At 42.3% G+C, this 12,346-nt stretch overlaps 1 long non-coding RNA gene across 1 annotated transcript in view; it reads right to left on the bottom strand.

The window, feature by feature from the left end:
* Positions 1-247: 247 nt before the first annotated feature.
* The window catches only part of LOC139406605 (uncharacterized), a 55,672-nt gene continuing 43,573 nt past the window's right edge, over positions 248-12,346 (bottom strand). Inside the window, exons 4-6 of the long non-coding RNA XR_011634008.1 lie at positions 7,628-7,719; positions 3,532-3,616; positions 248-625 (exon numbers count right to left, since the gene is read on the bottom strand). This is a non-coding gene — a long non-coding RNA (uncharacterized lncRNA). The remainder of the gene's footprint in view (positions 626-3,531; positions 3,617-7,627; positions 7,720-12,346) is intronic.

The raw sequence follows: 12,346 nt of genomic DNA, 5'->3' as shown, positions 1-12,346 counted from the left end.
TGCTGCTGGGTTTTTCACGCTCAACAGTTTCCGGTGTGTATCAAGAACGGTCCACCACCCAAAGGACATACAGCCAACATGACAGAACTGTGGGAAGCATTATAGTCAACATTGGCCATGCTTGTGAAATGCTTTCGACACCTTGTAGAGTCCAATGCCCCAACGAACTAAGGGTGTTCTCAGTGCAAAAGGGTGCAGCTCAATATTATTAATGTTTTGAAAACTCAGCACACCATGATTTCATTGATTTAATATGATCACAGATTGAAGATATGTAACATCATGAAATCCAATATATCAATGGACGATACAGTTCATATCATAAGCAGCATAACCTCTATTGGTAAAAAGTTTCGTTGTTTCAGTTGTAACAGTTTCAAAATTAACCATGTTCTGAGAATTTCACAGGGTACATATTGTTTTGTCTTCACAGAGACAGATCATGCCCTCACATTTGCAGCAGAAGCAGTGGTGTGTAGATGTGTTTTGCGTGACTGATCTCTCCTTAGGTCCTGTCTTTGAAGCTGTTCTTGGAGGCCAGGGTTATAGCAGAAGGAACCTCATCTCCATCACCCATCAACGGACGAGTACCCTTGGACGTGCATCAAGAACATCAGAAGGACACCTGGAAAGAAATACAAAATACAGGTATACAACACCATTTCCTGGTTGAGTTCTTGCTTCCTTCCAAGTAATAGCAATATACAATACTCATTTAGCTGGATAAAAGGGATTAATTGTCTGTCCTTATATTTTACTCTGTGTAACTTAATGTTTATTTTTATGGTTACCATAATGCCTTTCAGATGTACTTTTAATGATATGTGTAAAGCCCTTGCTTTGTATGAAATGTGTTCCATAAAAAATATTGATTGGTTGACAGAGAGAGCAAGCAGTGGGTTTGGCCCACCTGCAGACGGCGTATCGTCACACACCACACCACACCCACAGATCATGCATGGCACGGGGCAGGGAGGGTTGAGATGGGTGGAGGCCGGGGCTCCTAGGTGTGTGAGTAATCACTCGTCTCCCAAGGCAAACACTGATTGGGAATCTGAGAGCCTCTTTCGCACCGAATGTGGATCTCACGTTCATCTGCCGATCGTTCAGTGTGCTGTTGACTTATGATTGCCAACATTTTCGAGTGATTCTACATGTAAAATCGGTTTGCACTCGGTTCGCAAGTACTCCTGGCAGGCAAACGGTATTGGTGTTATCTATTTGCCCGACCAGTCGACCTGGGACCACAAACACCAACCAGCCAAATCCTTCCTGCAAAGACGAGGAAATGACTGATTTACAGACTCTGGTTGTGTCTACAATCCAGGCCCGTCTGCAAAGGCAGACTTTAACACACATATTCTACTGCATGGTTTATTCTCCCAGTCAATATATGAGTTTGCCTAAATAAAATGTATATAAAAGCTTGCCAAGCAGAGAATTGGATGAATAATATGAAGTGGCACTACAGTTTGTAGTACTATATGTTACAGTACAACATACCAAAGAGTTCAACTGTAATTCACAGCACTTTAGCGGTCCTCACTGAGGGGAATACTGCTCAACATATAGTCAAATCTGGCTGGCTTAAAGACACTCTCTAGAGTGTGTTTAGAAAATTAAGGGACTTGATTTTTCCTAATTGTCCATTTTATCATTTTATTACAGCTAGCTTACTGTGATGGGCTTCTATTTTAATTGATGCAATACAATTAAAGCGTGACTTATTTCATTCCCCCACTACAGTGAACTGCATATGTCGGCTCTGCTATATTTAAATAGCATTAAGTAATTGGAAAAACACAAGAAGGAAAGGCAGAACATGCAACCAAAGGGCAAAATTGTCTTTGTGGATTTATTTTTCCCCCCATAAATATTCCAGGGGTTCTTCTATCATGCCCAAGTTTAAGGCAGAGAGGAAATAGTCTTTAACTGATACAGAAACTAATTTAGGACAGCTTTTCCAAAGAGATATGCTTTCCACCCTAGAACGAACATTTGGCCCAAGCCGGTACCTTCAGTACAAAAAAATGCTAATGAAGTTGATTTCTTAGCCATTCTAAACTAATTGCATAGTCAAGATTACAAAGTATTCAGTCAGTGAAAAAGGGGTTGTTAATTTAAATGGTACCATATAATGCTCATAGTCTCCATAAATATGTAGATGGTAATCGGTGGCTGTAGGCTGGCTTTAAATGACAATGTCACTAGCTGCCAGAGCAACCCTCATTCACTATTCCTCTGTAAGGGGAGGTAGGTAGGTCTCACTGCACACAGCAGGCCGATGTAGGCAAATAAGCTAGTCTAAAATTACAAGAGGAAATCACTAATAGTGCAAATACGTTTTTACCATTTGAAAAAGGCTATGAAAATATGATAAATATCCTGACATTAGATGCAGTTGAAGTGCTTCAACACTAAACCCAAAGCCATTATCTATTAACTATTTAACATAAACCAATGGCATGTGCTGCCTATGGACATAAATGGCCACATGGATGCCAAAGTATTGACAATAGTAACAATAAGTATACAAACAAAGTATTGCTTCTTTCCCCCCAAACAAATAGAACAAAGCATTACAAAACTACAGTCTTGTTCACTTTTCTCCCCTCCATTCTCCTCTTTCTCTGGCTCTCTCGTTTTCTCCCCCCTCTAAAAATACAGAGACAATGCCTTGAGGCTCTCTAGTCACTATTGTGTGCCCGTGAGTTCATTGTTCTCAGCTGATCAGCCATGGTAAATGTGGAGCCCTGCAACTCATTACGTATTCTCAGTCCCTCGGAGCAGAGCGGAGGTGGCCATGGGAAGTTCCTGCTGGCTGGGCCTGGCCGGCCGGGCAGCCTATCCTGGAGAGAAAGCAAGGTCTTATAAATGACCTGGCCCGGCCCGTCTGGACATCTTGTGAGTCCATCCGTCCCTGTCCTGCTCCCCTCCCATGGTTAAAGAGCTCCAGCTCTCCCTTTGACTGTCTGTGGACAAGTCCTGTCTGTTCATCCCTCATCCCCGCTCAGTCTCAGTCACAGCTCCCTCCTCGGGATTAACTGTGGGACTGTGAGCAGAGTACACCCCACCACTCCCATTCTCCTCTCCTGTCCCACATCCCACCTCACTATCTACTCCTGCTTTGGCCCAACACAGAGTGGGCGGAAGCAGGACACAGTATGTTCTCTACTTATTTCCCAGAAAAACATTTTCTTATCTATGTTTAGAGTTGTTTGTTAGGAGACTAGAGTGAGTTTTTTATGCTTATGGTTTGTATAGCGTAGAAACAACTTTTTTTTAATTCTCGACTCTTTCTGAGGAAACTGTGGCAACTTCAGCTCGTGTGAAACAGAGAGAAACTCCACCCTTGAAGGCCTCCTCTAGCCTACCTTTCCTTAGCTTTGGTGTTCTGAGACAGTAAACTAGTTCTGTAGATATGAGGATGTGAGGAACAGCAGTAACTAGGCTACCATGCTAGAGAGAAGGGGTTGGGGGATGGCTGGCCATTTGTATTGCTTGACATGACAATAATTAGAGTTGACTCACCCTCTCCCTGGTTATAAGCCGCTGGATATACTGCACTCATACAGGTGTCCAGAAAATCCAATTATCACAACCATGGTAGGTAAAACTAGGGGGGAAAAAACAGGAGAAAATAGAACTAGAGATGTCATTGCCATTTAAAAAAAAAAAAACATTTCAGACTTTAGATGAAACTCATCTCATCTGCACATTATAAAGTTTAAAAATGATAATGCGTAACAGAAAATCTTGGATATGTGGGTTAGTGCTGATTACTGCTTTTTGAGGTCGGTTCCTTTTCGGTTCAATTATTTACAATAATCACGGTTTTCGATTTTGGGTTCAATCATTTTTTTAAACATGAAATGTATTATGAAATAATGACATTCAATTGATTTTAGTGCTTTTTAATGGAAATTTCAAAGTCCAAAATAGTGAACATTCAATTGCCAAAATATTTAAAATACGACATTGTCTCTGTCAGGTAGGGTAGACATCAAAAGAAAATAGGAAATTACTATGAAATAATAAAATATTTCAGTTGTGTAAATAACTTAGTTTTTATTGTATGACTTTGTTATGTTGTATTCCTTAAAGTCATCATCTCATCTCTGCTCAGGCAGTAGCAGCCAGCCAGCCAGGCCATCTAATGTTATCTCTGTGCTACCCATCCTCTACTGTCTTTTGTCATTCTATTTAGCTAGGCTAGCCTGCCTAAGTACTGTATGCTGCAGAGCTGTCTGACCAAATCATTTGACTAGTTCTTCAAAGTATATCAGGCATACTTTCATGAACTGTCAATCTCTATCTTTCTCATCGTTGTGTTGTGTACATTCTTCTCTCATGCGGTCTGTGTGTATCTAAGCCGTAGCAGGCGTAAAAGTGTATCCGTCAGACTCAATGGTTTATGGTCATTGTAGCTAATTACCACGTTTCTGTGCTGAACTAGGTTGAATATTTGCTTAATGAAAACTACAACTCCCTTCAGCCCAGCGTCCCACATAGTTCTTGACTTTAATTCTAAAATGAATGATATTATTTAAAAGGCGAGTTGGGCTCACAAAAAAACCTAACAAAATGGAATTCAAGAAATTGAACAGACGTCGGTCGATTAGTTATTTAATAACCACAACAACAACAAAAATTGCTCAGCACTAATGTAGGTGTTTTATATCCATACAACAGCAGGAAAAAAAAGTAGAGTAAGAGAGGAGGAACCAGTCTCACTGCAAGATAGAGTACATCATATAACAGCAGAGGATAGACTTTTCCACCCTGCTGTTGTTAGAAGAGGAGGGAGAAGAGGAGGAGGAGGAGTATTAGTGCTTCCTTCCCTGCAGGTTCCCAATATTCCCCCACTCCTCCATCCTCTCATCTCCCCAGCAACAAAGGCCTGGAGCCCGGGCCACTCCTCCAGCCAGCTGCCTCCAGTAGCACCATGCTGGTTGCTGTGGGAGGAAGCCAGAGTGCCCCTCTACCCCCTCTGCTCTGTCCCCGGCAACCCCAACCCCAAACATGTGGGCTCAAATCCCGTCAGTGCGGCCAGGCGCACGGCAGGAACAAAATCTTGACAGATGGAGTTGGCCTCTCCTACACCACGCTCTCCCCTTAGAAGTCCTGCTTCTCCTCTCTGACCTGAGTGATGGCTGCCCTGGGACAGGCAGATGTGGTCCCATACTAAGTATCAAGGTACACAGAACAACTAACAACTTCATTTTGATGTCAACAAAGATCCCAGATCATTGCATTCCTGCACAACAACATTGACAATTCCTACACATCACAGTTTTCATCTCTAGGATTTGTCCTTATACATTTTAGTAATTTAGCAGACACTCTTATCCAGAGCAACGTACAGGAGCAATTAGGGTTAAGTGCCTTGTTCAAGGGCACGTCAACATATTTTCCACCTAGTCGGCTCAGGGATTCGAACCAGCAACCTTTTACCATCCCAACGCTCTTAACCACTAGGTTACCCGCCGCCCTACAAGGACTGCAGGTTACAGTATTAGAAATTAGTTGAAGGGTCAGTCCTTTTTCAATAATATAGTACAATCCAAAGTACATGTATCATTGAATTAATAATTTAAAGACAATGGGACGTGTGAGCAGAGAAAAATGTATCTTTAAACATGACAAGTGGACAAAGCGCCATGTGTGTGAGCATAATGAGTCTAGACTAACCCCTCCTGAGTTTGGTCAATAAAACCAAGCATCCCAGTGGGACTTCACTCTGTTTGGATTTCAACAACCATTAAGCAAAGCAAATATGAAACTCAAATATTCAATTGTATTACCTACATATTTAACAATGGAAACTAGCAAAAGTAACAAATCCTGCTCTGGAAACCGCCTTCCTAAAGCCATCTTCATACCCTCATAACAATCTAGTAGGCTGTCGTGACAATGTCAAGACCTGAAGGTTCCCAAGGGTTACACGTCTCCAGCTAGTGTCCTTAACTAACATAAATAGACAAGGTTTTGCCAATGAAAGTACAGTATAACCATGAGTATCTCCAGTACCCTCCCAATTCCACTCTGTCCCTTAAGATGCTTTCATTCATTTTAGATTGGGTCTAAATGGAGTCTTACTCTTTGTGACCAAGGTTTTGAAATTAGAATAATTCATATTAAAATTGTGACTTGTTCTGAAATAACCATCCTAATAAGATATTACACTATTTCCATTTCAGATAGGGTGAAATTCCACTGTGCTTTATTGTAAACCACCCAGTATTGGAACCACTCTGCCCCTGCTGCCCCATCATACTGAATGACTGGAGAAGGCAAGTGCTTCGCAGTTAACGTGCTTGGTGACACACAGCAACACTGGGTTGCTGACTTGACATAGGCATCTTTTAAGGGCCTTAAACTAAAAGAATGGCATTGTTCCTGAGCAGAGGCTAGCTGCAGCAGAGGACCGACACTGCGCCACAGAGGAGCTGTGAAAAAAGGAAACTTTGTGTTTCCACCGCACATAACTCTTACGACAAAGCAGGAAATAGTTCACAGGAACATGCCACATTCCACAAGGGCCGATGCGCCTTTCTTTCGACACGTCAGACTAGTGTGTGACAGTAGTAGGGGTGAGGGAACGCTTGCACAATACCTGGTGACATTAAAGAACTGAGAACTGGGAAGGGTCTCTCTATAAAACCTCACCAGCAGAATATGGTTCAGGAATGTACACTATGTTTTTGTTTATATACGCAAAGAGAGCAGGGTGGGTGTAGGAACTCAGAGGTTCCATGATGCGTTGTACTGGTTTGTTCTTGAGGGAAATCCAAGGCCGGTGCACAAGAAAATAATGGGCACCAGGGATGAAGACAATGAAGACAATGTAGAGTAATCTTAAAATGATGGAATGGATGTGGATTTGGGTCAGATGTGTGAGTTGATCAGTAGTCTTTCTCCAGTCTCTGAGTCATTTCCACTCAGCTGTTCTAAAGACCATCTGATGGCAGTCTTCCAATGACTGAGTTCATATTCTTTGTGCCACACACAATTTGGAATAGTGATTGTTGGTCCTGCCACCCACTCAAGGCATTGTAGAAAGCAACCAACCAGGAAAAACAAGCATGGCAAGGCTTCTCAAAGGTAATGGGAATATTTTGGGGAGGATGTTTTATTGTCACAAACACTGTTGTTTACAGGGTCAGCCAGAGTAGTACGGCGCCGAGCAGTATTAGGGTTAATTCCCTTGCACAGCGGTTAAAGGCACAGTGCAAGAGGCGTCACTACAGTCCTTGGTTCAATCCCAGGCTGTATCACATCCGGCCGTGATTGGGAGTCCTATAAGGCGGTGCACAATTGACCCAGCATCGCCCGGGTTTGGCAAGGGTAGGCAGTCATTGTAAATAAGAATTTGTTCTTAACTGACTTGCTTAGTTAAATGAAGGTTAAATTAAAAATATATATATATTTAAAGGCACATCGACAGGTTTTTCACCTTGTCGGCTTGGGTATTCGAACAAGCAACCTTTCGGTTACTGGCCCAAGAACACTTTGTTTTTCAGAGGGGAAGAGTAATGGTAATAGTAACTGTGAGCAATAAGGTGTACCAATGTGTAGCAATGGACGACATTCAAGAGCTGTCTATTCTCTTCAGTCCCAAACTTACCATATCTGGTGTGGTCTCTGTCTCCTGGACAGACAGGTCTCGTCTTGGTCATACGGTCATATGGATGTCAGCAGGTTCCTCTCACCTTTTCTCTAGCAAAATAAAACACAAAGTCTGGCTTACTATGTGTACCCACATGTATTTAGAACACCATGCTTTGTGTATCTGGGAGCATCTAGATTGAGTAATTATATTTTTCAGGCAGTGGTGCTGTACACAAACTAATCACTTTAGGGTTGCCATTTGAACATGAAATCCCTCTTTATCTAGTCCAAAGGAAACTATTGTTGCCCCCCCAAACCTCGAAAACAAATCTCTGTAGAAACTTTTTTGGGGCAAGCTTGTATAATCACACAGAGGGTACCAGAGACAGACAGGCCTGTACCAAGACAGACAGTAGGGAGCAGAAAATAAAGAGTGGCCTTGTGTTGGACTACATTCTGCAGCTGCCTCAAGTTCTTCCAGTATTTTAATACACATGGGCATGTAATGAATGGGGGCCGCTGTGTGACTGTATGTTACTGTAGGCATCTTTCTCCTATAACCCCACTACATACTGATCTGAAGGCTCCACTGCGAGGCATCGCCATCATAATTCTCCCCCATCATAAAGAGGACTTGTTGGGGATCCGTGTGGTCTGTCTGTCCTCTACAATATACTGCCTTCAGGGCCTGCCCATGGCTCATGCCAGCCAGACCCAGTTGTGTTCTTCGGCTTGGCAGTGTCTCTGAAGCCCAGACTGTTCACTCAACTTGGAGTCGCTCAGAGGAACTTTATAAAAAATGTAGATAAACAGGTTCAAGTAAGGTTACACTTTGTAATAGTGATACTGCCAGGGATGAAGAAAATCCTTATTGCAATGTTGACTATTCCTTTCCATTGCAAACATGTTTAGAGATATACTTGTTTAAACTTGTTACTTGTTTATAATTGTTTAAAGTACTATTAGCTCGAGACCAACAAGGATTGAAACTATATGCTGAATTTTGATAGCCTTAGTTAAATGTAGATTTCCCAGAATGCATAGCGATTGTATTTTCTTTGAGTGCCACTGGTTCAGACAGCATGCTAGTTGTTTTTGTGCCAACATGTAATTTTAATTTTCAAGGAGAACTGCAGGTGGCTTTACAGTGTCCTAACCAAAGCATTAAATAAACAGAGGTGTGTGTCTACTTTGATTATACATTTATTCTGTTACAGTTGGAAAACAGGAGGGGGTGAATCAAAAGGCTCATTTTCAGGATGTCACAGCTCTGAACATGAACAATGAACATTTGTATTGTGTTTTCAAAGTTTGAGCCACGTGATCACTGTTTGTATATCATTTACCCACAAAATATCACATTTTTCATACATACGCATAGCCTTTACTGATATTGTGTGTTGCTTTGGATGCTATGGAAGTGTCAGCTAATTGACCATAACTTTATCAAAAAACAAATTCCTTATTATTATCATTCCGCCCAGATATTCTCCTTAGATAGATAGAGCCTAAGTAAATGAGTGTGGGGGATATGATGAATAAACAGGGTTGAAAAGCAGAAATCCTGTTGTGTGTGTGCACTGCACTCTGTGACAGAGCTCTAGATAGCTGTACGCTAGAATGTTTGTCCCAGTGAAAAGAGGGGCTATGTTCGGCCCAGACTGGGCCCCATAATGCTGCAAACTCCACGGATTTGGAGCTCTCTTTTGTTGTCCCGGCAATGCTGACATCACACACTGCTGACGGGCCGAAATCCCTCTTTCTCCAGCACCAGCACTTTTGAAACAAAACTGCCATGACACTGATGAGTAACGCCAACTTGCCCCAAAAATCCCTCATTAAATCACACACAAGCACGTGTGTGCATACTCACACAGGCACACAGGCACACAGCTGTGTGTTACCAATAAATCCAAAAGGTAATCAGAAAAATATTACTGCTGCCACAAACACTTTTCATGAAGCCTCTACAAGTGGACCTGGCACTTACACTGTTAGTCTCTGACGCTGACTCGCCTGTCCTTCCCCAACCATTTCTCACATTTTAACAAACAAATACTGAAACATTACGACAAACAGCATCTAAATGTGGCTGAGATTATGATAGGCATTACATATCTTAATGACAAACCGTTATGTAATTGCAGAAGACATGAATGATGTGGCCATGTTGGTATTGGTATCTGAATGTGAGAGGAGAGGGGGAATGACAGGTTTTCCATCAGGATGGAGTTATAAGACACAGATAATGTAAGGTTAGCTTACCCTTCAGTGTTTGCAGAAACATTTGCATAGGAACACATGACTCAGGACTCTTTTGTGGGTGATTGATTAGACAAGAGGCTAAAGTAAGAGAGGTTCTCACTCTGGACTGAGTTCAAATGTAGGATACTGTTGCTGAATCCATTCAGTTTGAAAATAATAGTGAAACACTCCATGAGTGTCATCTCTTCCAAATAAACCAGCCAGTGTTTTTCCAGTTATAGGGATACACTCTCTTCCCTACTGGAAGAGGAAAACTGTTGGGATGATACCAGCTCTCAGAAGCATCATGAAGGTCCCACTCAAACAATCAATCACAATAGCCTCCTCAGGCACTTAGACTAGTGTCCTCCCTCAAAGCCTATCTCTCTATCACCCCCCTCACACACACACACACACACACACACACGCCACCCTCGAGTCTAGGGAGTATCAATCTGTTAAACATGTGACAAATGGCATCATTTGGGAGGCCATGGGGCATATCCAGGACCAATGAGACAGCAGAAATAGGCTGTGAAGAGCTGCTCTTCATTCACACGTGCTCCTGTGGGACTCGCCTTGACAATTTCAAAATCACTGAACAAGTTGACACTTATCTGCAGGGCAATGAGCACCACTACCCTCTGAGGGAGGAATCCATATCCTCAATCCACATGGGAAGACGTGTGAACCAAACAAAACTATGTCATGGAAAATCAATGGTTTCAAAGTCGGAAGCATACATGACCATTCTAAAAACATTAGTATTGCCAAAGTTAGATATTAGTATTTTACTAACGTATGTACACTCAATCAGTTAAGTTCATCACCAAACATAGACATATTTATTCATGTCATTGATTTAATACACAACTCAATATGACAACAATATACAGTACCAGTCAAAAGTTTGGACACACCTACTCATTCAAGGGTTTTTCTTTATTTGTACTATTTTCTATTTGGTAGAATAATAGGAAAGATATCAAAACTATGAAACAACACATGGAATCATGTAGTAAGCAAAAAAGTGTTAAACAAATCAAAATATATTTTATATTTGAGATTCTTTAAAGTACCCTTTGTCTTGATGACAGCTTTGCTCTGGACCCTGATCTCTCGTTTGACGAACATATCAAGACTGTTTCAAGGACAGCTTTTATCCATTTACGTAACATTGCAAAAATCTGAAATTTTCTGACCAAAAATGATGCTGAAAAATGAATCCATGCGTTTGTTACATCTAGGTTAGACTACTGCAATGCTCTATTTTCCGGCTACCCGGATAAAGCACTAAATAAACTTCAGTTAGTGCTAAATACGGCTGCTAGAATCCTGACTAGAACCACAAAATGTGATCATATTACTCCAGTGCAAACCTCCCTACACTGGCTTAATGTTAAGGCAAGGGCTGATTTCAAGGTTTTACTGCTAATCTACAAAACATTACATGGGCTTGCTCCTACCTATCTTTCCGATTTGGTCCTGCCGTACATACCTACACGTTACGGTCACAAGACGCAGGCCTCCAAATTGTCCCTAGAATTTCTAAGCAAACAGCTGGAGGCAGGGCTTTCTCCTATTGAGCTCCATTTTTATGGAATGGTCTGCCTACCCATGTGAGAGACGCAGACTCGGTCTCAACCTTTAAGTCTTTACTGAAGACTCATCTCTTCAGTAGGTCCTATGATTGAGTGTAGTATGGCCCAGGACCGCCCTTGCTGTCTCTGCCTGGCCGGTTCCCCTCTCTCCTCTGGGATTCTCTGCCTCTAACCCTATTACAGGGGCTGAGTCACTGGCTTACTGGTGCTCTTCCATGCTGTTCCTAGGAGTGGTGCGTCACTTGAGTGGGTTGAGTCACTGATGTGGTCTTCCTGTCTGGGTTGGCGCCCCCCCTTGGGTTGTGCCTTGGCGGAGATCTTTGTGGGCTATACTCGGCCTTGTCTCAGGATGGTAAGTTGGTGGTTGAAGATATCCCTCTAGTGATGTGGGGGCTGTGCTTTGGCAAAGTGGGTTGGGTTAAATCCTGCCTGTTTGGCCCTGTCTGGGGGTATCATTGGATGGGGCCATAGTGTCTCCTGACCTCTCCTGTCTCAGCCTCCTGTATTTATGCTGCAGTAGTTTATGTGTCGGGGGGCTAGGGTTAGTCTGTTATATCTGGAGTATTTCTCCTGTCTTATCTGATGTCCTGTGTGAATATAAGTATGCTCTCTCTAATTCTCTTTTTCTTTCTTTCTTTCTTTCTTTCTTTCTTTCTATCTTTCTTTCTTTCTTTCTATCTTTCTTTCTTTCTCTCGGAGGACCTGAGCCCTAGGACCATGCCTCAGGACTACCTGGCATGATGACTCCTTGTTGTCCCCAGTCCACCTGGCTGTGCTGCTGCTCCAGTTTCAACTGTTCTGCCTGCGACTATGGAACCCTGACCTGTTCACTGTGATTACTATTATTTGACCATGCTGGTCATTAATGAACATTTTAACATCTTGGCCAT

This window comes from Oncorhynchus clarkii, chromosome 4 (assembly GCF_045791955.1).
Source record: "Oncorhynchus clarkii lewisi isolate Uvic-CL-2024 chromosome 4, UVic_Ocla_1.0, whole genome shotgun sequence".
Taxonomy (NCBI): Eukaryota; Metazoa; Chordata; class Actinopteri; order Salmoniformes; family Salmonidae; genus Oncorhynchus; species Oncorhynchus clarkii.
This window is presented reverse-complemented; position numbering and strand designations above follow the sequence as displayed.